Source organism: Anolis carolinensis, chromosome 3, assembly GCF_035594765.1.
Source record: "Anolis carolinensis isolate JA03-04 chromosome 3, rAnoCar3.1.pri, whole genome shotgun sequence".
Taxonomy (NCBI): domain Eukaryota; kingdom Metazoa; phylum Chordata; class Lepidosauria; order Squamata; family Dactyloidae; genus Anolis; species Anolis carolinensis.
In genome coordinates this window covers 64,488,089-64,515,143 of record NC_085843.1, presented here as the reverse complement: position 1 = coordinate 64,515,143, position 27,055 = coordinate 64,488,089, and the positions used below count along the sequence as shown (strand labels likewise).

The following is a 27,055-nucleotide window of genomic DNA, read 5'->3' as shown; positions in this document are numbered from 1 at the left end:
AAAAAGATTAAAAACATATAAAGTGCACAATTCCATTCATCCATAATCCTTGCTCATAATCCTTATTCAAACTGTGTTGAAATCCATAATAACTTATTATTCAAACACTTGTGTACAAAGCCACATCTTTAGTTTTTTTTAAATGAGGAGAGATGGGACCTGCCTGATGTCACTGGGGAGGGAGTTCCACAACCAAAGGGCCACCACTGAGAAGGCTTTTTCTCTCATCCCTGAAGGAGGTGGAATCAAGAGCAGGGCCTCCACAGCCAATCTTATTTATTATGGCTTTTCTTGGCTCATAAGAGAAGATGCATTCAGACAGGTAAGTTGGACCAGAACTGTTTAGGGCCAAGACCAGCACTTTAAATTGGGCTCAGTAGCAGACCGGCAGCCAGTAGAGCTAATGCAACAGAGTAGTAGTGTGCTCCCTGTACACTGCTCCAGTTAGAAATCTGGCTACTGCCTGTTGGACTAATTGAAGCTTCTGAGCCATCTTCAAAGGCAACCCCACATAGAGCATGTTGCAGTAGTCTATAGGAGATGTAACAAGAGCATGGACCACCGTGGTCAAGTCCTGACTCCCCAAAGTACAGGCGCAACTCGCGCACAAGTTTTAATTGTGTGAAAGCTCCCCTGGCCTCTGCTGAAACCTGGGGCTCCAGGCTCAATGATGAATCCAGGATCACTCCCAAGCTGCGAACCTGCATCTTCAGGGGGAATGCTACCCCATCCAACACATGCTGTAACCCTATACCCTGTTCGACCTTACGACTGACCAGGAGGAACTACTTCTTATCAGGATTTAACTTCAATATTGAATAGTATGAGCCTTGACTACATGATAGTTTCAGTAGTTTTCCAGTGAACAAACAGATTTGGGATTGAAATCCATTCCTTCATCATTGGCATATCATCCAGTTCCAAACTAGTAGGGAAGCTGAAAGTAACATCAGCCTAAAAATACACTATATGAATATTATCCTAGTATAGCCATTTTTATTGGTATGGCTATTCATAACTGCTATTTCCTTACCTATTGACAATAGAGAGTCTTTTGTGAAATATTTTAAATTGAAAAGTGTTGTTGCTGTGATTAATGAAACACAATTATGCATGGTGTAGATAGGTTGTTTTTATTTCTCTCGTAATTTTAGAACTCGGGTAATCTATGAAACTGAGCTGTGGAAAATTAAGGAGAAACAAGGACATTCTTCTCATTGTGCATAGTTAAACAATAGAATTCACTGCCAAAAGTTTCTAATCTAAAGATTAAGATTGGAATTAGCTGAGTGGCCACCAATTATGTTGACCATGGGAGAATCCATGCTAGAGAACTGGGAAGTTTCCAAGTTTGGATCTTACACAACTGTTCGTGTTTTGTTAATTCCAATTGACATGACTGTCACTGACTTCCAATTAATCCAACCTTCTTACCCATCAGTATTTTTGTTCCTTGAAAACTCTAGAAATTTAAACCACTTCAGGTTGATGTGTTTTTTTTCTCAGTACATTTTCAAATGCTGCATTATTGTCTCTTCATAATGAGTGTGCCATTTCTATTATCTTTTTGCAGAGAAAAATGAATAGTTTTACCATTCGACTAGAACTTCTGAGTGCTTATTTAAATTAGTGAAAAACAATTTCTGAAATATGGACTAAGTCTAAGGATGTATCTACATGGTAGAATTAACACAGTTTGATATGACACTACAAATCCCATGATTCCATAGCATTGAACCATGGCAGTTAGAGTGTTGCACCCTGTGGTTTGTGATCAGCGAGAGGAAGAACAGCGGGGGGGGGGGGGGAGTAGGATACTCAGGTTACAATACTTCCAGGAATTTTTCCCTGTCTTTATAAGTCCTTAGAGATGGTTACGACTTCATAGCAACAAATTGAAAGCATCTGTTGTCCTTTGTGGACCTGGTGAGGTAGAAGTGATGAGAGTATGGTTTTATAACTGGCAGCAAAGGGCTGGGAAATTGGGAAATTGGCAGGTCTGCTGGAACTGATACAAGGCAATGCCCAAACAAAAACAAAACTGCAAAAGCAAATGATACATGGAAGGTAGGAAGGAAATAGTGAACCGAACCTTAGGAAATAGAATTAAGTGCTAGGAATATAAAGCATGCATCAGGACATTACCAAAATTGATGTTTATATGTAATGCATTTGGATTCCTTCTGCATATGATTGCTAGGACTAGAGTCAGCATGCCCCTAAATGCCACTTGCCACTGACTAGTAGCTATTGAATTGACAGAAGCATTGCTTGCTTTTCCTGCTTTCTATAGACATCTATACTGACCGCTGCAACAGAATGCTAGACAAAAAAGATCTTTGGATAGACTTTTTAGCCTTTATTAGTCATTTTAATATACAGGAAAGTGTTTGGTTGTTTGTCAGCACATACCAGGAACTTAATTAGTCCAACATTTGATCATTGGAAAGATGAAAACTATAAGCATTAAAGATTGATATTACACTGTACGCATACGTTCTGACAAACCTTTATCACACAGCTTCTCAGGATAATGATGGTGTTATGCCAATACATGTGAGGTCTTCATTAGCACCATACAGAGATATTAAAATGACAGTTTGTGATTAACCCCAAAGAAGTGTTATATTTAAACAGAAGAGACCATTGTAGTTCATTATAGCTGTACAAGGCATGACAGGTATGAGCTACTCATAAATGTCCTATGTTAAAGAAAAAGATGGGGGGAGTGGGGGGGGGGAGGAAATCCTTTTTGTTCCTACTTCAGAGACCAATCCATAATTTAATATACCACAATAGGTATGCAAGATCTGACTAGACTCTATGGACCCCACTCAGCACTAAAATCTAGTTTAAAGCAGAGGGGATACTCAGACATAATTGGCACCATATTATGCCAGATGCATTTCAAATAGTTAGAAATTATTGACCATTTTGTAATGGTGCTTGCCCACTTGTTTTCTAGTTTGCATCTATGATATGTTGAAGAGTGTGTGCAATTCGGGTAGAAGCCATCACAAGCATAATAAAGGTAAAGGTTTTCCCCTGACATAGTCACGTCCAACTCTGGGGGTTGGTGCTCATCTCCATTTCTAAGCCGAAGAGCTGGCATTGTCTGTAGACACCTCCAAGGTCATGTGGCTGTATGACTCCATGGAGCGTCATTGGCATCCCACTTGGAGTGGTACCTATTGATCTATTCACATTTGCATGTTTTCGAACTGCTAGGTTGGCAGAAGCTGGGGCTAACAGCGGGAGCTCAGCCCACTCCCCAGATTCGAACTGTCTTGCAGAATGTGAATGAAAATCACATCAAATTTGTATTTTTCAAGGAATGCAAAAAAAGAGATAAACTTTCACAAGGAGTGTAGAAAGGAGTGTTCAGTACACATGGCAAAATATTTTGAAAGTTTCCATGTAGAATTATAAGTTGGTTGAACTTAACATTCTACATGAGATTCCTTCCACCACTGTATTATTTCAGGTATTCAAGCACCATATAACATAACTTTCAAAGAGAAGTATGTATCCTTCAGTGTTGGTTAGCAGGATCATGGTGAGGCACCTTTCCAGTAACAATTTGCATAACAGATATTTTCTCCATAGCAGAAATATAGTGCAGGGTAACACTGTAACTAACCCAATGGTTCTCAACCTGTAGTCCTCTTGATTTAAGGGAAAACCTTCAGTCATCCAGAATCCCTGAGCACTGATAATTTTGGCCAGAAATTTAGTACAAAATGTTTGAAGGACCAAAAGTCGCAAACTACTGTTCTAACCATTCTAGGAGCCCTATACAGCACAATTCTAGCACAATGAAGCCATTTAACTTCCCTAACTGCATCTCATGTAATCCTGGGATTTGTGGTTTGTTAAGGCACTAAATACTCTCAGAAAACTCCATGATTATAAATCAGAAGTGTTTTGAAGGTGCACAGCAACAGCAACAAAGACACTACAGCTCACTAGTTGGAAATTCTATACATACTTCCTTAAGCTCCAAATACAGTATCCCACAGTATGTTGCTTGGAGAGACAAGCTGATATTACATTATGTAGAGTGAAGGAACCCTATGACCTGTAATCTCAATTACTGGTGAGACATGATGCTCCATTGGAATGGATGTACTACTTGATACCTCAGCCTACAGAAAAGGCCTTTTGCTTTTACCCTTGTTGCAGGAAAAAAGGGAGTGGCAGAAGGGAAAGTGTTCCTAAGTACCCTGCCAGCCTATGGGCCCTTCCACACAGCCATGTAACCCAGAACATCAAGGCAATCCCACAATATCTGCTTTGAACTGGGTTATCTGAGTCCACACTGCCATATATTCCAGTTCAAAGCAGATAATGTGGGATTTTATTCAACTGTGTGGAAGGGGCCTGTGTAAGCATGTCTTTGGGAGCTGTAAAAATCCTCAACTCAATTTCAAGTTAAATGGGGACACAGTCCTTCGTTTCAACTCTATTTACCCACTGCTCTAAAAAAAATGAAGGAAGTATTATATTATGGTATTACAAAAAAACCTATTTTCTGAACAAGCCAATGTAATTCCCTATAGCAGGTATGGAGAACCTTTGGCCCCAAGAATGTTTTATATCTCAACTCTCAGAAGCCTTAGCCAGTCTGGTAAATTGTAAAGGATTTATGGAAGCTGAGGTACAGTACAGTTTCCTTGCCACGAACTACAAATGTCTTCAGCATCTGCAGTCCAGTCCAATTGGAATATAGAGGTGAAGAAAGATGATTTTATTTCTAAGAAACATTCACAAGCCCTCTTTCACAGTCAATTTCTACTAAGGATCCAGCTGTTATTCGTGGTAGATGTCTCATTGGGCCAAAGGGAACTCATAGCTGTGAGTGTGTGTGCAGAGAGGCCAATTTTTAACTCAATTGTGTCTGGGAGGAAAAGGATATTCCCTTCCCTTTCTCTACATTTCCAATCACAAACAATATTTTCTTAATAGGCGAAAAAGCAAAAATGTAGGTGATTGCTTTGTATAGTTCAAGATGTAGGTTTTGGTCTCCAAATCACCATCTAATAAGTAGTATCTAGAGGTCCTGGAGTATTATGAAGTGCCATTAGTACAGGGCAGAGCATCTGCCAGATCCTTCCTTTCTGCCTCCATAAACTCAGCCCTATTTCTGCAATCCCATCTGCTACTCATTTGTGAGACATACTAAGGCACTTCAAACAAAAAAAAAATCTGCTTTTCAGTCATCCCACAAAGTCTATTTCTCTCACCATCTCTGAACCTCTAGTCTACTGATTTTTGTACAGAAGCAACAGAATTGATGTGGGATACACATTTGTAACTTTTTATACCAATTTATAGATTCACCCATTCAGCTTTTTAAAAAAAGATAGATCCTCCTCCCCTTCTTCCTCCTCCAAATATGACATCCATATATCCGAAGGAAATGAATCATGAAAAGGTAGGTTCAAGGGGATATGCGATGTCATAAAATCTTTTTATCATATTATCAAGCATGTCTGTAAAAATCATTAGTAATGAAATGCCTAATGACAATTTAGAATTGTTAATATGACAGTGTTTTGTGATGAAAATCAATAAAATGATAAGTTGTTTTAAATGGGGGAGGGTTTTAGAACCTCATGAAAAGGCCTTTTTATTATGTGTAATTCATAAATACTATCATGATATCACAAATTTATCTAATTAAGGCCACATCTTAGTTTTATTTGCATTGCAATATTTCAGGGTCAAAATTCCGTTGGAATTGACATTGAACACTCAGTCCACCAAGGGACTGAACAAAATGTTTAGCTATCGGCATTAGTCGAATTCAACAAATATAGTCATATCCATTAAAATTGGCAACATTGGCATGCTAATACTTGTTAACCATCTCCTAGTCCATATTTTCAGACTTCCTTGAGTTTTTGTTTGTTCACACTCTATGTCTCTGATCTGCAGCCATTTTCTTTTTCTTTCCCCTATAAGATGTGTTTGTCTGTGCAGAAGCCATTAGTCAATGTTTTTATATGTTTAGCAAAAAGACAAAATGTATTTGTTCTCAGTGGGTCATCATGGGACTGGTTGTAATTCAACGCCTACTCTGCCAACTTTGCAAGATGCAGTACTATCCCTCATATTTCCTAACAATATTTGCCAGCCATGCAGCCATAAAAATATAGCTGGCAATTGTGCATTGACAGGAACACAGGAAATTATATCCTGATTTTTGTACGAAAAAAAAAAATTATCTGCCTTAATGGGCATTTTTTCACTGTTTTGTTATCTCATTTTTAAAAAAAAAAAATGAGGTAATAATATCATGTAAGTTAACCACTGCAGAAAAAATAAGTATGAGAACTTTGTTCCTCTTGCCCTTACCATTTCTTATTGAATGAGTTGCTCTGTCTGTGAAACCTGGGCAACATTTCTACACATGGCAGTTTTAAGTCATGCATGTTAGTGATAAATGGCATTTGCATCTTTAACCAGAATTCTTAGCAGCATTGAGTCTTGGTGTTGGTGGGGAGGTATACTTATTTGTTTCAAAGAAGGAACATGTGGAACCAACTCCTCAGTTCCAGAAAAAAATGAGCTTCATTCCAGTAGAAACTAGTGAAGAAGGCATCAACTCAAAAGCCCAAATACCTATAGTGAATGTCAAGTCCTCCTGAATCAGTATTCATCCACAAAAAGCTACTGTTCATTTGGCTGGCAAGTTTTCTCACAAATTTTCTGAAGGAAAACAAATTTTTTAATCATCTTGTATGGGAACAGTCACTTTGGCTGCAGTGTACTGCTGTGAAGAGAGAAGAATAGATAAATAGGGGATAGATCTATGACCTATTTTTCTATGGACTTCAGCTTGGCATTTTATATATGTGTCTGTGTTCCATTGCAGCAATTAAAAGTGCTAAATTAGATGAAACAGGGATGCCACATGACTTGGAGTGTAAAGCTGTCATTTTTGCCCTCCGTGATTCCGAGGTGCATGATCAGAGGGAAGGAGTTGCTTCAGTGATTGCTGGGAATCTGCACTTGTTCCCAAATACTGTACTGTTTTTCCTCTGGTTTTATCCACATAATATTAGAGTAGTGGTACAAATCTGAAGTTCTAAGTACAGAGCATAATGGGACTTACTTTAGAGTTCATATACATGGCCTGTCTATTTTCATCCTAAATATTTCATTTTATTCACTGATGGGAAATATGTAATCATTAATTAGAAATGAAAACCTTTCTAGTTTGCCAGTTTGATCTACTTGCAAGATAACAAGGAATCATTTATTCAAGGAATATAATATTTCTATGAAAATGATAAGGTGACTATGTGATAAAGATGGCAGAATTTGGCCTTATATCTTTTAAAAATGTGCCATCACTGTCATGCTGCCATATTCATTTTCTCCACAGCAAGCAACATGAGGTACTAAACCTCATGAGGACCAGTGCTGCTCATTCAATGGACAAAAAAGTAAACATAATTTATGCCTGTCAGGGGTATGATTAAGCTTCAAACTTGTTCCAACCAGAAAATAAATTGCCTCCACAATTTTGAACAAGGCTTTCGAGACAGTTTAAAAAAGAAAAGTGTGAGAGAATGCCTGTCTGCCCAGAGAAGTATGATTTATGAAAGTATTGATTATTTGTTAAATAATTAATTAGCTGTCCCACCACAATATTATTTATCAAAGATTCTGGCATATAATTAAATTGCCATATAATATATTGCACCCATATAGATTCATTAAATATTAAAACATACATGTGACATCGCTCCCCTTTTCTTTGGATAACAACATATTTTCCCTGTTCCTCTCCATTAAGGTCAGTAATGATAGGTCCCACCCTTACCATAAAAGCTTTAGTAGCCATTTGGCAGGATCGAGAAACTCATCAAAAGTACCCTCTAAAGGTTAGGTATTTACTGCCTTTCAGTGAGTGACTTTGATCTTTTATCAACCAAAGTTTCCCAATCAACTCTTTATAGTCACAGCTAATGAAACTTTTGCCACAGAGCCAGGTACTCCATCAGGCATTTATAGGTGCCAAAAAGTCTAATCAAATGTAAGAAAATTATCAAAATGAGATCAAAGGTTTAGGTTTTTATTGCATCAGGGACTTTATTGGACTTTGGATTGTTGCAGCCTTTTAGAATAAAACAAGAGATTACCATTATGCCAGTGCTAACCATCAGTGATCTCCTTGGAAAAGAACTTCAAAATCATAAAAGAAAAGTGAGCTATAACTATTTTTAAAAAATAAGTAAATTGCTTTACACAGAAATCAAGTATAAAGAAGGCCTATTGTACTTACTGGTCAGATGTGCTAGAATAATTTGATAATTTATGGTAACAGAATATAGAAGGCTAGTGCTGAGACTTTTCACTATTAAATCAGTGGCTACACTGGGAGCTTATAATTAGATTTTTGAAAAAGATAAATGTACTTTTGCTTCAGGAAATCAATCCAGTAAATATACAGGAGTGGAGAAAATCTTGTTGATGTACTTACAGATGTCTGTAATACTGGTTCTATGCATGCACATAAATCTTTTTTTTTCCCATATCAGTAGTGACTTGAGAAACTGCATGTAGCTTCTGGTGTGAGAAAATTGGCAGTTTGCAAGAACATTGCCCACGAACGCCCAAATGTTTTGATGTTTTTGCCATCCTTGTGGGAGGTTTCACTCATGTTCCCACATGGAACTGGAGCAGATAGAGGGAACTCATCTGCACTCTCCCTGGGTTGGATTCGAACTGGCAACCTTCAGGTCAGCAACCCAATCTTCAGGTCATACATTACAACTTCAATGCACATACATTACAACCACTGAATTTTCTGTAAACATCTGAAACTGTGGATAATAGTGAGCCCTGTATTTGATGAACTTGGGCCTAAAGTGTATCTACACTGTAGAATTAATGCACCTTGATATCACTTCAATTACCATAGCTAGTAGCTATAGAATCCTGGGAGTTTTCATTTGGCACCTGCACTCTCAGGCAGAGAAGACCAAATACCTTGTAAAACTGCAATTCCCATGCATCCATAGTATTGAGCCATGGCAGTGTAGATGCTCCCCAGGTCTATCCAGCCAACAATCTGTTTATCATTCCAACTAGTTCAGATTCCTTGATACAATATTGGGGTTTAAATACCAAAATATTTGAAAACTAAAGGATCTTATTCAATTAGAGGCTTTTAATGTCTAACAGAAGAAATTTCATGCTGTAGATCAATACACACTGATCACAGTTTGCTGAATATATCAGTATTCTTAGTATTCAGAAAGAAAACATCAAGAAAGTGGTTTGGAGAAATGATGCTGTAATGGTATCCTGTGCTTGGCAACTGGAATAGTTATAGTGCAGTTATACTGACACAAAGTGAACACTAAGTAGTAGGTGTTTCAACAGAACACAAAAGAGATACCAGGGTTTACATTTATCTTGACAACATGTTTCATTGCCTAACCTGGAAGCTTTCCCTCCTGGAAGAAAAATATGCTGCATATCAAAAACAATTTGAAGTCAATTTGCTTCAAATAAGAACCAAATTAAATAAAAATTAAAGGTGAGAATTGATAATGATAACAATGATGATGACAAATAGAGCTATTAAAATTAAGTAGTGTTGAAGACATGGAGCTGGTTCCACAATGGGATATGTTTAGTGTATTAGATGACTGTGTTACATGTCCTTCATCCTTCTACATGTCTTTCTGAAATAAAACTCCTCTGTTAAACTTACTCATGATGCTCTTTCTAATGTACGTACGTATAGCTTCCCTCTCAATATCAGTCCTATTCAAGTATCTTAAAAGCATGTCTCATCAATATATGAGGAAGGGAACATGCTGGCCTCCTTCCCTTGGACTTCATACTGTGATACCCTCCCTGTGATACTGTGAACTGGAGTATCTACACTATTGCGGAGTTCTCCCTAAATTGGAACACTGAAGAAAAGCCTCCAGGGATAGCAAAGCCTTCCTACTGCATTCCACAAGTAAGGAGAAAATGTAACTGGAAATGAAGGTGGATGAGGGTTCTCTTCCTCCATTTTCATATAACACTCTTTTGAAATTTTGAATTGAAGCATTGTGTAAGTAGACTCCTGTGTAAAATGTGGGGCTTGCGGTGAATCATAATAGTTTCTCTGAAACTGGGAGGGAAAATCATTGGTATGTTAACATTCTTTTCATCGGTTTCCAGTTTCCCCCCACTTTTACCACTATTCCTTATATTAAATAACTAGTCTTGAACCTACAGTTGGTTCAAGAGAATCACTATTAGAGTAGGGTCGGAATCCTGTTTCAGCTGTTTATTTCATGGCTTTGTACTGTTTCGTCCATTCGGATTACATGGAATGGTACAATGCCATGGGAACAAAAGAAACAGTGAAACAAAAGGCAGAGGGGAACGGTAGCGATTTGGTCAGTTGATTTTTGGTGCTTGGCTGTAGACCCTGGCTCACAGGGCCTTCAGCCAAGCGCCTGGCACTCGATGCCGGGCCTATGAGCATCGAGTGCTCAATGTCTCATAGGCCCTGCAAACCTGGCCTATGAACCATTGAGCACTCGATGGCTCATGGGCCCAGCTTGCAGGGCCTACAAGTGAGCATCAAGCGCTCAATGCTCATAGGCCCTGCGAGCCAACATGAGGAAATGACTGCTGAGGAGACACAAGGAGGAAATTTATGGCGGCCAGGTACATTTTCTTTAACTTTTCAGGCAAAAATTGGACTTGGGGGGCACAGGGTGGGTGCCATCCCACATCTTTGGGCTCCAAAAGCCCAAAAGGTGCAAGATAGCAATGAAGACTCTCCTCTGGGTAGTTCCAAGGTTATCCAATAGAGAGTATCCACAGGCCCAATACCCCACTAGATCCAGACTTTTCAGGAAGGCCCGGATCTAATGGGGTATCTGGAACAAACCAGGGAAACCTTTGTTTGTTCCAAATTAATTCATTTTTACCAGACACCTCTGAGACAGGTCCCAGATATGGGTCTGTCTGGATGGGTCCTCATATGAACCTGAATATGTAAATGTGTGTATGTTGCTAGGATCACAGTACTTTGATAAATGTCCCATGTAATATTACAATTTAAGTCTCTGTGGAGGTGTGTTTGTGACTTAAAACCAACATTTAAAATCTCCAGAGTAAAGTTGTTTTCCAGGCAAGAAATGGCATTTTACAATAAGACATAAAAGTACATATTTTTTCTCCCACAGACCAACATTTCCTCTCATGTGGGCTTAAATTTATGTAAAGGATTTCTGTCTGAACCTATGACCCCCATTTATTCACAGAAATACCACCTTTCCATTCATTTGAAATACTGTATACTCCTTTCATTTTGTAAAGATCATAAAACACAACGTTCACATTTGACTGACTTCCCATAGCCTTTCTATCTTTCTTTGTCCCTTTCTGCCTGCTAGCTATTTAAGGCCCTTCTATACATGCCCTAAAATGCGGTAGAAACTGAGATCAAGGGGGGTGGGTGACTAAATGACATTTCACAAAAATGCGCTCTAATTCAGATTAACAGCTGTAAAAAAACATGTTTAAAAAGTGTGTTTATAACCCAATTTTGGCTGAAAAAATGTGTGCATTTGCATCACTGTATATCCCTGTTCTGATCTTTATGATATTAAACAGGCCTTGAATTTACAGGAGGGTGAGGAGAAGTAATAAGAAATCTGCTTGTGTGTACATTTAGATATCTGCATGAGTGCATATGCAGTCCAGTGCAATTCAGAGAGTCATTTTTTAAAAAAAAGTCAAATTCTGGTGGGTTTCCCCCATCCTTCTTGTTGATTTCTAAAATCCACTAGAAACAATGGTGTCAGGATGGCAGGGGACCATTTATCTGGACTGATAGGTCTGTGTTTGGACTTGCTGTCAGGTCCTGCAATTTTTTGGGCCCACTTATTTGTCCCACATTTTGACGCTTTCTGGAAGTGCCCTATGTTTGCAATTCAGGTGCTTACTTAACACCAAACTGTCAATTGTATTGACAACGGGAACAATGTTCCCTCAAAAGAAATGGCTTCTATTGCTGCAATCAGTATAAAGTTGTGAACAGGGCCATGGGAAGAAGTACAAGGAATATTTTCCTACTTTCCACTGTATCCAAATAAGTGGATGCATTTGTTGCTATATTTACTTTCAAAGAGAGAGAATGGTGTTAATCTTCAGTATAAAATAAAGATGGTACATAAAAAGGGGTTGAATTATTGCAGAATATTTATGACAGAATTTTTAATTCATGTAGGATCACTCAATTCCAATGAAATTGAATGTATTTTTCAAGTCAGGTAACTCCCCTCTCCAAAGCTCTGCAGTGTCCTTTTTGTGAAACATTATTCTAAAGATGAGAAGAATGCAAAGCAACATGTTTAAACTGTTGTGATTTTCTGTTCCCCAAATTTCTTATCATATTCACAGCAAGATATAATTATCCAGATCATGGTACTAAACAAATGCTGGAGCTGCCACTCCTACTTATAAAACCTCAATGATAGCAGGTGTTAACTAGAAGAAAAAGATAAAAATTAACTGTCATATGATGTTAATTCAGAATTAAAATACACATAAATCTAAATTTAGCACTTAGAATTGCATGAGAATTGTAAAAAATTTAAAAACTGAAATGACAACCACAGGGCCAGATATCACCAATGGTATATCCTGCCAACAAAGAGCTTAGCCATGCCTTGCCCAAGATAAACATTATTTGCTATAATTTATATCCCAATATTTTCTGAAAAATGCAGGTAAATGTTACAATTTCCAGTAGAAAGAAATTAATTACACCACATCAGCTGACACACTTAGTATCAGGAGTTTAAAACTCATACCAAGTACCCTAAAGGCTGATCTTGGTAGCTAAGCAAGGTCAGTACTTGGATGGGAGATGCCAATAAATACCAGGTACCACATGCTATATTTTAGAGGAAGGAACTGGCAAAACTATAAGTCGATAAGCGACATAAAGACATATACATGCACATTTTAACCAATGCTTAGAGACCTGATATCCAATATTGCATCAACAGCACAAGATGTCAGTGCTTTTGGGCTCAAATCAAGATTATGTTTCCACATATTCCAACATAATATTTACTTGTAACAGCACATATGTAGTTTTGTTTATTTCTAGTCTTCATGAAATAAGAATTGTGGCATTTATTCTACACAAATTATTTGTTTCTAGAATGGGTTACAAGAGGTCTTTCTTTTCTCACTTTTAATACAGCTGGATAGTTTGTTGTTACATCTTTAGTCTGTTTCATTGCATTCTGTATTGTAACATGTTTTATATACTACTGTGGGATTTGGAAAAGTGACTAAAATATTTTAAATGAAATAAAGTGGGTTTGTGAAGGACATGTTACATGATATCTCAAATTCTGCAGACAGCGTGCCCTAGCATCTCATTAAAAATGAGCTTCAGAATACCTGTCTACATATTTACATTTATGTAATATTACAGTGCATTATGGTACATAGTGTTAGAGACATACAGGGCCAAAATGGAATTGCAGAAGTATTTACTTGAATGTAGAAATTAAAGCTAAACTACTCTTCTGTAGGAAAAATCTGCTGCAAGAATGGAAATAGCTGAATTACAGTACATACACAAAATATACGAACCCATCAATTCTTCTGACTAGTTTACAACTTGAGAATCTTGGGGTCAATAACTGGTTCCCTTCAGACTTTCCCATGCAGTAATTTATTACACATTTCTCAGCTATCCAGCCCTGTCAGTCAAAGAAAATGGCAAAGTAGGTCACTGGCATAACCTTAACCAGCCCACTTGACCTACTTTCAATCTCTGCTGCAACAAAACAGCACAGCAGCAGCCTAGAACTAGCAACCTGTGAAAAAGGCATACAAATGCTAAGAGGCGAGCTGATCATAGAGCTCATTGTGCTCAATTCTTAAGAAAAATTGGGACTATATAGAAAGGTAGTAGTCATTCCTCCTCCCTATTTCTCTGTCTGCTAGCTGTCAGGCACCCAGGCTGCCCTGCTACATACTTTTGTTTCTTTGTCATTTTTCATTTTACTTTTTCTTGCTTTGTACAGAAGTGGAGGGGCCAGCTGTAGTTTCTCACTGTCAGTTTCTCAATTCATTTTCCCCCTTTGCTGTTTCACTTGCTCTGTAAGGTAAGTACTGTAGCAGGAAAAACTGGGAAGTGGCTGCAATACTAACATTAGCCGTATTTAATTTATACCTTTCTTTTTAAAAACAAGATGCATTTGTGCTATCAAATCTCTCATGCTACCAAATTAATGCAGATATGGTTTCTATATAATGCGGCCATACAGGTCACATGGCAATGTTTAAATAAAAAAAAAAGAGGTCTGTGACTGAAAATATCTAAAACGAACAAATATTCTACATGTGTTGCTTTTGCACCTAATTGTTTACTTAACATGCAAATATTGTATAATCTGCTTATCAAATTTTCAGATAACACCAAATTAAGAGGGGGGCTAGGACCCCAAGGACAGGCTAAGAATCTAGAAAGACCTTTAAAAAATTGGAGAATAAGGCCAAAAGTAATAAAATGAATTTCAGCAGGGGGAAGTTTAAGATGTTGCATTTATAGAGTAGATATAGAATAGAAGGCTTGAGAAAAGTACAAGTGAAAAGGATTCAGGAGCCACAGTAAACCACAAGCTGAACATGAGTAAATAGTGTGATGTGTCAGCTAAAAAAGTCAATGCAATCCTATCACCTCATTGTACTTACCGAAATCAGCATCCTAGGATGATTCCACCCTGTCTTCTGGATGAAGCCCTATGGTGGTCATCACATGACATTATTTTTTAAAATTATTATTATTTTAGTAAATATAACAGACAATCATGAAAGCGAAAAACAAGAAGTAGAATAAAATAGACACATACAAACAAAGAAAAAAATACAGAAAGATATAAAGGTTTACGCTGTAGTGTACAGCCAGCGCTCGTTAAACTAATGGATATTCACAGAGTGGCTGTACCGTTGTTATACCTTAACTTATCACATGACATTATGTGACTTCCTGCAGAGGCCTCATTCCCAACAGGGTGGAAGCACAGTTGGACACTTCCCCCACAAGACGGGAAGCTTCCAATGGAGACATCACAAATCCTTATCACACAGGGATTCTCTCCCCCCCCCCCCCCCAGTGCCATTTCACAAGCAAATGTGGCGAAATGACACTGTGTACTGCTTTGGCATGGCAATGCTTCTCCATCACACGGGTGGAACGTCACCCAAACAAGGCAGAAGCTCCCGTGTTTGGGTGGGAGGCTCCAGTGTTTGGGTGGAAGCATTCCATCCCAGTTGTGGGTGAGTGACGTCATGTGGTGGCTGGCGTGGGACTCCTTCTCCGAAGATGGTTCAAAGCATCCTAGGACAATTGTTTTGGTAAGCACGATGAGGTTGTAAGACATAAAGCAATAGATTAAAATTACCGAAAAAGAGATTCCACGTAAAAAGTTGGAAAAACTTCCTGACTGTAAGAATGGTATGAGAGTGGAATATACTGCCTCTGAGGCCCCATCCACATTGCCCTGTAAGCAGATTCATAATGCAGTTTCACTGCATTGAACATATAATGCAATTAAACTATATTATAAAACTGCATTATGGAAGTGTGGATGGGGCATGAGTGTGGTGGAGTCTCCTTCTGTGAAGGTTTTTAAGCAGAGGCTAGATGGCCATCTGATAGGAGTGTTTTGATTGTATTTTCCTTCATGACAGGGGTTGGACTGGATAGTCCTGGTGGTATCTTCCAACTCTATGTTTCTATGATTTTCATAGCAGTCTGAGGCTTTTCTTTGTTATGAACTGATTGTATAGTTTGTTATCAAGTCCCGTCAGATGCAGATCTTTTTGGGGCCATATTTGCAACATAGAATTGGTATTTTTTAAAATCTAGAACTGCTTTTTAAAAAGAATTTTAAAATGTTGAAGAATACCTCAAGAGATACTTATCAGATTATATCATAAATTTGTTAAATAAAATTTAAAACATGTAAAAATAACCTAAAGAATATGGTGGGATTTATATATTTTCCACTTTAAGTAAGTATCCAGATATAATGTATTTTTGTGTTTTTAATGAGAAGCAATGGCTCAGAATATTTTTAAAATTAGTTTTCAACCCTCTGGAGGCATGTATGATTTTCAAGGCTGACCTTGGAAAAAATCCTTTCTAATACTGGAATGCTTTTCATGGTGCACACAAGACATAGAAGAAGCTTGAGCATATCGACTTGTCAACAACATATTCTGGCTTCATTTTCATGAAGAAAAACCTCTTTGGGTCTTGTGAGATAGTTATTTTGACATTCACTGCATTTGAACTCATTAGAGTCCTACTGTTGTACTGGTGAGAATTAAGGCTTAAAGCCAGATTATATTTTTTATTTAAAAGAAAATTGATCATTGGGATCCAACCACAACAGTTAAACTTTGACAAATTTATTAAAAGCGGTCAAAACTGAAGATCATAACTCTCTGTTTTGGTCAAAAACAAAATTCTTATTATTATTGTGTTTTAAGAACTACACGTTCCCTGTATATTTTTATACCATTTCTCATACAGAAGTTTTCTGAAGGTTCTTTAGAGCTTTCTGCATTTAATTCAACATCTGCAGCAGAGAGTTTGCCATCTTGGACTTTTCAACAAACTGAATTACCACATATTCTGGTTTCTCTAACCACAAATCTTCAAATGTATGAATCAGCCTATTGGGATCAAGAAATGAGCTTAGAAACACATTGAACTGGCAACTTCAAAAGCTGCAAATTCCTTTCCTGTCTTTTGGTTTTTAAGCTTAAGGGCAGACTTCCATCATGGTTTCAAGTTTCATGTTTTGCCACAGCCACAAATGAAAGAAACTGGGTTTTTTTAAAAGGATATATTAACAATAATATAAAGACTTCCTGCAATAGTCTGGGGAGCAACCATATGCTACCCATCCCTATCTTGAATTCTTTTTTCATTCGCTTTCTCTTCCTTATGAATACAGTATTAAAACATATTGGTTTTCAATACTAGATTGCTTACAGAAGATTTCCCCCCTGGCTTTGAGGATTTGACAAAAACATATAGGAAAGGAGTGCATGCTTCTCTTTAAATTTCATGCAATTGTTTCCCTGACAGAAAAATGTAAAGAAGTGGAAAAAGCAATTGTCCCTTCATTCTCAGAAAAATATATAGCAACAAATTAAATAATTTTTGAGATTATGAATAAATAAATTTGTAATATAGCCAATGATAATGAACAAATTAGACACAAACAACTTCTGTTGGGAAACTCAAGAAGGTGCTCAAGAGTCATTGTTCATCCTCTTGGAGGTGCTGTTTTATTATAGGGGTACACCTTTAGCACATGTGGCTTGCACATGAATAGGAATTTATATCCTCACAAACATCACCAATGCTAAATCAGTTCTATAATTAGGCTCATTAAAAGACCTGAAAAGATATTGGGGTTTGGAGGAGATAAAGGACAGAATGGTTGCTTACCTATAATCATGTTTCTTCGAGTGGTCACCCGTGAAATTCGCACCTATGGTAGTTTCCTGCACCTGCACAGTCAGTTCGGAATCCTCTGGAAATCCCTTTAAATTGTAGGGCTGCAGCCCCACCAACACTCCACAGGATATATAACCAGCAGGAGGGGCTGTAGCATGAGTTCTTGAGCCACAAAGCAGCAGCTGAAAACCAAGGCATGACAAAAACCAGGAGGATGGGAAGGATGTGAAAATTTCACAGATGACCATTCAAAGAAATACGGTTACAAGTAAACAACCATTCCTTCTTCTTCATGGTCTTCGTGGTCTCTGTGGTAGACCACCTGTAGTAGAGTGGCAAGCAACTAACCTGGGATGGCAGACTTCATGCCACTGATGAGAACAGGCCAGCTCTGCTGAAGGCCGCATCTTTCTTGAAAAAAACATCCAACTTGTAGTCGGTAACGAAGATAAGTGGGTGGATCAAATGGCTGCCTGACAGATGTCATATAAGGGAATGCCCCTCATGAATGCTGCTGACACAGCAGCGGCTCTTGTGTTTTAATCTGTTGACACAATCCATGCAGACAGCCGCTGGGAAGAAATAGGAGGCCACTTCCATTCTTCCAATATTTTAGGAACGGTCTGGTTGACTTTCTGAGTTCAGCCGTTCTCTGCACATAAAATGCCAGCACTCTGCAAACATCCAGGAAGTGCAGTCAGCATTCTAGATGGATCTTGAAAAAATGCTGATAACACTATGTCCTCAGACATATGAAATCTGGAGGTGATCTTGGGGAAGAAATGCTATATCTGTACAAAGGATGACATTATTCTTATGAAATTGTAGATACGATTCATTAATCCAGAGGGCACACAACTCGCTGGCTCGGCAAGCTGAGGTGATAGCAATAAGGAAGACCGTCTTCCACGACAGGTAGGAAATGTCTACGGATGCCATAGGTTCGAAGGGGGCCTTAGCAAGTGCAGATAATACAATGTCCAGGCTCCAGGAGGGCAGCACTGGTGTGACCGGAGCCCAAAAATTCTTGTAACCCTGGAGAAGAAGTTTGACCAAGGGGTCCATAAAGCAAGAAAGAAAGTCAGCTGCTTTCCTATAATGGGAGATGGCAGCCATATAGCATTTGAGAGACAAAAGGGAAAGGCTGGCATTAGAAAGGGAAATCAAGAAATCCAAGAGGAGTGGGGTAGAAGCTGTGAGTGGATCTGCTCCCAGCTTCCAAAGGAAGGCAGTGAAGTTCCCCCGCTTGTACCGATAAGAACATTTAGTGGAAGCTCTGTGTGCCACATCAAGAATGGCCCTTACAGGGTACAAGAGGCCCAGGACTGGATCCGCCAGGCTATTAGCCACAAGTGCTTGACTTGTGTCTAATAGGTGGAGGAGCTGGCCATCCTGACACATCAAGAGATCCAGGCAAATGAACTCTCTGTTGGATAGATGCAGGAGAGGAGCAAACCAGGGCTGTCGTGGCCACCAGGGAGTGACTAGAATGCAATTTGCATTGTCTGCCTGAATCCTGGAGACTACCCTGTTCAAGACAAGAAGGGGAGGAAACATGTAAAGGAGAACATGTGTTCTGTCAAAATGAAACATGTCCCCGAGACACCTATCCAGTTGACATGGTGCCTGGCATACATAGTATTCCTGGCACTTTGTGTTGCTCAGGGATGCGAACACATCTATCTGTGGTGTGCTCCAGTGTTGGAAGAGGGAGTGTATATCTCAGGGCGAAGAAACCACTCATGGTTCACTGAGATGATTGGTGAGAGAATTATCCTCATCGGGAACATGTTCAGCCTGGGTGTGGTTTCCCCTTCGGATACACCAATCCCAGATACAGAGAGTGAGTCCTAAAAGGGAGCGGGACCAGGCACTGCCCTGCCTGTTGATGTAGAAGTTCATTGTGATGTTTCCTGTAAGAATCTGAATGACCCGTCCCCTGAGTAATAGTTTGAAGGATTTGAGGGCCTTCTCGACTGCCAATATCTCTACGTAATTGATGTGCCTGTTCTTGTGCGGCAGTAACCATGTGCCATGGACTGTAAGGTTTCCCAAGTGTGCTCCCCAATCTTAGAAAGAAGTGTCTATCATCAGAATTTCTGATGTAGCCGGAGGTCGGGAAGAGACTCTAATGCACACATTTGAGTGACGTGTCCACCACCGCAGCTACTGAGTGAGGAAGAGTAAGTCACTTGCTGGAATCATCCCAGGGGTGGTCAAATGACAGAAACCAGGCCTGAAGTGGTTGGCGTCTCAAGTGTGCAAAGGTTGTCACTGTTATGGTGGAAGCCATGTGCCCTAGCAGCAACTGGACATGCCTGGCTGGAATGCATTTTTTTCTCACCAAATGCAAAGCTGATTATCGTAGGGCCTGGAACCTGTCATTTGGAAAATATGCTGCTTGTCACATCAAGTCCAAGATGGCACCATTGAAGCGAATCCGCTATGTAGGGTTGAGGTGAGACTTCTCTGTATTGCCAATGAGCCCTAACCTCTGCGGGAGAGATAAGGCATATTCTATGTGGGCATGGAGTTGGGTTTTGTACTCTGCCATCACCAGCCAGTTGTCAGTGTAGGGGTTGCCAGTTATGCTTTGCAGGTGCAGATAAGCCACCATCACAGCCATCACAGTGTAAACACCTTGGTTGACGTATAGTTACTAAAGGGGAGAACATGGAAGCAAAATGCCTGGTCGCCTATCATAAAGGAGAGAAACCTATGAAGTTTTGGCTGAATCCCAATATGGAATTAGATATCCTTGAGGCCAATGGTTGCAAACTAGCCCCCATTTACCAATAGGAGAAGAATCATGGATAAGGTCGCCATGCGGAACTTTTGGGGTTGAATGAAGTCCAAAATTGGCCACTGTTCGCCATCCTTTTTAGGAACCAAAAAATAGGTGGAGAAAAAGAAGCAGGAGAACAGAAAAGTGTGTAAGGGTCCAATCATGCCCTTCTGCAGTAGCATCCGAATCTCCTTTCAAGGGGCTGCAGATGTCGGTGTTGAACATAAGTGACATGTGGCTAGCATTGTGGCAAACAGTGTAGCCATGTTCCACTATCTCCAACACTCAGGCGTCCCTAGTGATCTGTTGCCATGCTGAGATATAGTGTGCTAGCATGCGCCAAAGAGAGAGTGTGAGGAAGCAGAATCATGATCTGAAGAACTGAAAACAATAGTGCCCTTCTCACCATCTCCTGTAAGTGTGTAGTTGTGTGAAGTTGTCCATTGAGCTTCCCAGTGGGGTATGGCATGGGTATCATTAAAAAAATTATTTTATTTCGTGTCAAAAGCATTGCATAACAAATACATTTAAAAATGATGAAAAAAAATAGAGGAAATCACAAACAACTAAATAGTTTTAGACCAGAAACGGGCAACAGCAACCGCATTGTCCGTAGCTTTAAACAACTCCTCCTCCGTGCATGAGGCAGGACATTGTGGGCAAGCATACATATGCGGAGTTGTTTGTTCTGCTCCACAGTCACACAAGGTGGAGGATTCCTCCAGGTAGTGCCACCTTGCCAAGTTGTCTTTAGATCTGCCCACTCCACTTCTGAGTCTGTTCAGGGACTTCCAAGTTGCCCATTCTTGGTTTGCCCCAGGAGGAAGACCCTCATGGGGAGTCTGAGCTTAGCATTATTTAGTTGCCTACCTTTACCCTTCCTAAAGACGTCCCTTTGTTTGTGAGGTGGTGTGGGACTTACAGGTTGTTGCACTGAAGGGTTTCCTATAAGTAATAGGTGTTGATGCCCACTAGAGTTGTGCACAGATCCATTTTTAGCCATTTCCTTTGGCCAATCTGGCACCTTCGGTTGTCCGGGAAAACGAAATGGCAAGAGCTTAACCATTACAGATTCCCCTGGCAGCCAATCTCAGCTCCTCCTCCCCTATTCAGCATCACAGTTTAATCTTTTCGATTTTCCTTTATTTTTCTGATTCTTTTTATTTAGTGAGACTAACTGGGAGTTGCGGACCTGAGGGATGGTGGGTGGGGTGCGCACACATGCGTTTGGGGACTTGGAGAGTCCTTCTTTTAGCTTCTTTTTCTCTTTCCCTTCCTCTCCTTCAGAAAATAATTCTAAAAGGTAATTATTATTAATAACAGAAATTGACTATCTCATGTGTATGTTTAAGTTCCATGTCAGTATCTGGATTAGAGGCCATCCTCATGAATAGGCAGATATTCAGCCATGGATTTACTCTCCCCAGAGAGAGTAGAAGATCAGAGCCAGGCATGTCTCCTGATTGATATGGCAGAAGCAAATAACTTCCTGGCACAGTCTGCTGTATGTTGTGCCATGTCCTTCTGCAAGCTTGCCAGGGTCATGGTTTCATAATAGGGAGACCTGGCCAGTTGTTACTATTCCAGAAAGCAGGCATGTAGCCGGGGGGGGGGGGGGGGGGGCTTGAGGGGCTCCCCCCCCCAAAATTCTCAGGGTGGTCCATGAGAAGGCCTTACGTTTATTATTTAAACTGTTATGTTTATTCATACCATGATCTGATCACCATGCTCAATATATCCCATATGCATGGGGGTATTGGGATAACGATACAAAACGTTTGCTAGGGTAGACCCTCTCCTGCTCAGACTCAGCCCCCCCCCCCCCCCGAACCAAAACCAGCCCCTCCTGAAAGAAAATCCTGGCTACGGGCCTACCAGAAGGTGATCCATATAGGGAGCAATTTTGTTCCAAAGCAATATCTGATCCTCCAGAGAGATGTACCTTTTCCCCATTGCTTCAAGTTTCCTGCCTTCCTTATCTGGAGGGTTAGAATGAGCCTTCCTAGTGCACCTTGGTTGCGTCACATCTAATATCACTGATTTTGGCTTGAAAGGTTTTGCCAACCATTCCGGCAAGGACATATCCAACTGATAAAAGTATCAATGTGCCTAGAGACGGCTGGGACCACGGCAGGTGCTACATTGGGGGATCTCATAAGTTCAAGAAGGTAAGGTGTGAGCAAGGTCCCAAAAATGATTGGTTCATAGCCAGGCAGCAACAGAGGTTCTAGCGTTTCATCCTGGACATTAAAAGCATCATCAGGAGAGTCTGAGTCATTATGGGATGTATCTGCTTACACAATAAAGGAGACATATGAAGAGGATGTGTAACTACAGGCAGAACATAGCCCTGCACTATAGGAAATTGTGCTGATATGTACACCACAAAAGAGGAAAGTATATGGCCAGTCTCCTAGGTGTCAGTTGCCAGTGGCCCAAAATAATACCATTGCCCCTCCTGAAAGTGATGCCAATGATCCCAGTAGTCTGGGATAGGATTGTCTCTTTCTCTGTAGAATAAGGGGAGGCCTCTCTCATATGGCCTAGGCCGGGGAGTGATCCCATCTAGCTGAGGGAGTCTCTTGGGGGGCTTCTAGCTCGAGAGAACCCTGCATTGATTGGAAGGGAAATGGGTTTGTTGTATGTTTTCCAGGCTGTATGGCCATTTTCCAGAAGTATTCTCTCCTGATGTTCCACCCACATTTATGGCAGGCATCCTCAGAGGTTGTGACTATAATCCATACAATACCTCACAACCTCTGAGGATGCCTGCCATAGATGTGGCTTCAAACTACAAGAAAGGAGATTCCACCTGAACATTAGGAAGAACTTCCTCACTGTGTGAGCTATTCAGCAGTGGAACTTTCTGCCTTGGAGTGAGGTGGAGACTCCTTCTTTGGAGACTTTTAACAGAGGCTGGATGGCCATCTGTCAGGGGTGCTTTGAGTGTGATTTTCCTGCTTCTTGGCAGGGGGTTGGACTGGATGGCCCATGAGGTCTCTTCCAACTCTATGATTCTATGTTTCTATGATTCTATAAGGGAGGGAATGCCATGGTGCCCAAACCCTGAGATAGTGACAAAAGTGGCCCAAACAGTTGGGTGCTGGCATCTTTCACCAGTGGTAAGAATGCTGAAGAGGAGTCTTGTTGGTGAGCTGTAGGCAGGGTGGAGGCCTGTGTGGGTTTCACCCCTTTTGCTTTCTTGTGGTGTTTCCCCTTTCCAGGGCTTGTCACCACTCCTGCTCCCTCTGCTTGGGAGGATTTAGGATGTGTCATGCCCTTCCCTTGCTGGCCCAATGGGGATGAGCCCATAATCCCCTTTGAAGGTAAGTCAGTAGTAGAAGAAGCGGCTGAGGGAGCCAGTGGCTTTGGTGCAGTGCGCAGCTGGGAAGGTGTGGTGGGGAGGAGTGCCTGCTCGCAAATCAGGGCTTGAAACCAGGTTTCCAGGTTTTTCTGGACTTGCAAGGTAAAAGCAGAACAAATAGCACAAGAAGCCACCACATGTTCCTTTCCCAAGCACAATAAGCATTTGCTATGACCATCTGTGTCAAATAGCTTCTCGCCACAAGACAACCACCTTTTAAACATAGTTGGTGACATTACTGACCTGTAGAAGTAGTAGTTACACACAGTCCAAGCTGAGATGTAGTCAGAGCAGATCCAGGTCAGTTACCAAGTAGTAGCACAGAAGAGGGGCAGGGTGAGGCAGGGTCATAGCCAGAGGAAAGCAGGTTAAGAGTTCAACCCCTCTCCCCAAATGTGCCAGGTTAAAAAAAGTGGTTTACTCATAAGTTGGTTAACCGGTTAAAATTCATGAGTAAACGAGGGTTTTTTTAAGCTGACACATTTTGGGGGGTTGAACCCTTAACCCCCCCCCCCCAACTATGGCCCTGGGCAGATAGTAGTCGCTTTTTCACAGTCTGAATCAAGATAAGTTTGTATGTAGAGAATGAAATTCCAAAGCTGCTGCTTTCACGGGCAAAAGGAACCAAGGCTACAGCCCCTTCTACTGGCTATATATCCTAGGGAGTGTGGGTGGGGCTGCAGTCCTACAACTTAAAAGGTTTTCAGAGGATTCCTAGCTGACTACACAGATGCAGGAAACCACCACATGTACAATTTTCACAGAGACCAGGAAGAAGAAGCTAAAATTCCAAGTCAAAATGTGAGAACTAAAAAAAAACTTTAACAAGTGGCTTTAAGATGTTGATAATTAGGTCAGAGACTAGCAACAGCAATGAGTTGCTTTTGGTCTGAGTACATCATATGCCACACTTCTTATCTTAACACCAGCCCAAAATATTTTCTCAGCAATCCAAAACCCAACCAGTCCTGATCCTCCACTAGGTACAACTGCCCTAATGTAATGGATAATCATTATTCACTTTCCTACATAATACTTCTGAGGGCTCACAAAACTGTACTCTAGAGTGATTCTAGAAATTGAATCATAGTAAATTTTTAGGAAAAATTAAAATGGTGGTAACTCTCACCATATTGATTTATTCTACTGATCATAGACCCATGGGATCAAGGGCCTCCACCATCTTGCTCTCTGGGGGAGCAGGGAGGGTAGATAAAAATGTTGAACCTCTATGGAGAGGGAGATGAGGGATGGTGGGGGGGGGGGAAGAGAAGGGATCTATGTTAATTGCTCTGATATATTTCATACATATGTCTATGTTTGATGTTTTTATAGTTGTAAAGGTTGATTTTGATTTAGATATGTGATATATATATATATGTGTGTGTGTGTGTGTGTGTGTGTGTGTGTGTGTGTGTGTAAGGCATTGAATTTTGCCATTTATTATGTTGTAAACCGCTTTGAGTCCCCCCAGGGGTGAGAAAAGCAGTATAGAAATGCTGCTGCTGATGATGATGATGATGACGATGGGAAAGTGGAGGAGGGACATCAAGTGCCCTGTCAAACCTTGAACCAGTTTTTGGATTAAGAGTCAGTTTTTAATACAGTGCACCCATAAGCATACTTAACTTTTCTTTACTAAGCCAGAAATACAAAAGTTAATGTGTTCAGTTAATTGGATAGATATTAAACATACATACTTTCCAGTTTTAATGTTGGTAGTAAGGGAAGATACTTTCCAATAGAATTAAAGTAATATAGTTACAAGTTTCTTTTAATAACTATGGTGCTTCCCAAGATGCAAGAAGTGATCAGTGAAATTTAGTTTTCAGTAATTAAATTCATTATATCAAGGTTTACACCAATATGCTAATAACTCCATTAATCTTCTTCCTTTATATGCAAATCTCATGCCCAGATGTTGCATCATTTGCAAATATTGCAATTAAAACATTTTATCACTTGCAGTTATGCAAAAGAGCAGCAGACTGGAAAATGGGCAAAATTGCCTGCCTAAGACATTACCATAGCAACACACTGACCTCTATTGAATTACTTACAAGTGAAGATTTCTCTATTAATTATTATGGTCAGAAATGGATATAATCTGAATATTTCTTTTACCTTCTTCATACGGATATTTCCCCGTCATCATAAATCTCAGATTCTAAGAGTCAAGAGCCTAGCCCCAAACCACTAAAAGCCACAATCCTTAAACACTGATGGAAAGAGAAGGACACTGGGTGGGAAATTGTCATTTATCAAGTCTGCTCAAGGTACTTCTTTAACTTTTTGTAGTCTAAGCACTCTGTCAGGCATGCTTCAAAGTGCATATTCATTACTGCTCATTTTAGATATTGAACTCTCTGCATTATGTGTGTCAGCAATTATCTCTCACTTTAGAAAGACATCATTAATTAGGGCCAAGCTAATCACCATAGGACCTGTGAAACAGATAAATGTCTTTCTTTGTCATAGTTTTCACTTTTTTCCTTTTTGGCTGTAGCAGTTATTATTTTCTTGGCATTCCATCAAAGAAAATTTGTTGCTTAATTATAAGAGACACATTACATACTGATATAAGAGAATCCTTAGCACTGAACATGCATCTATAATACCACAAATACAGGGATTTATATGGGGGAGAAAAGTAAAAAAAGTCTTGTCAACAGTGTAATAAGAATGTTTGTTATCAGCCCATTCCATTCTTTACATGAAATTTCTTGGCACTCCAGCATATTAACATCTTTTAAATAAATCCTTTACCATTGCCTTCCTGTATGGCAGGAACCTTCTCGATGTCCCAAATCTCTACTGACTTTCAATGTGTGCATATAGAGCACAGTGGGTAACTATGACCCTCTTAATCTAGCCATATTTGCATTGTTATATTTGAATGAAGATCTGTGATTTTTTTTAAGCTAAGGTTTATTGAAAGAAGCCAAGATCCAACTAGGCTTTTTACTCCTAGCTTGGGTCAATATTGGTCGAAACTAGTTATGACCCCAAGTTGACATAACTTGAATGCTTCAGAATGACTGAAATTACATTTTTGTTCAGACTCCACAATCTTTTTTTAAAGTTCAAAGCAATTATATAATAAGACTTATTTTCTATCAGGGCAGTATCCATTCATGGTGGTGGAATTTCTACTTGTTAGGATTGGGGTGGCTACATGTCCTCTTGATGACTACCCACATTGGCAAACAGAAACAATTTGACAGAATTGATCCAGGAAGTGGCACATGATTGTTTTGTGAAGAGTGTTAGAATGATTGATTTAAATGAGTCAACTGTACATCCTTCTTGAATAGTCCTTCTCTAGAGATATATTATTGCTCACTTATAGTATATATCCCTGAAAAAAGATGATTGGGAA

At 39.8% G+C, this 27,055-nt stretch overlaps 1 protein-coding gene across 13 annotated transcripts in view; it reads left to right on the top strand.

Moving 5' to 3' along the window:
* robo2 (roundabout guidance receptor 2) overlaps positions 1-27,055 on the top strand; it is a 1,412,536-nt gene that overhangs the window by 490,531 nt on the left and 894,950 nt on the right. The window lies entirely within an intron of this gene.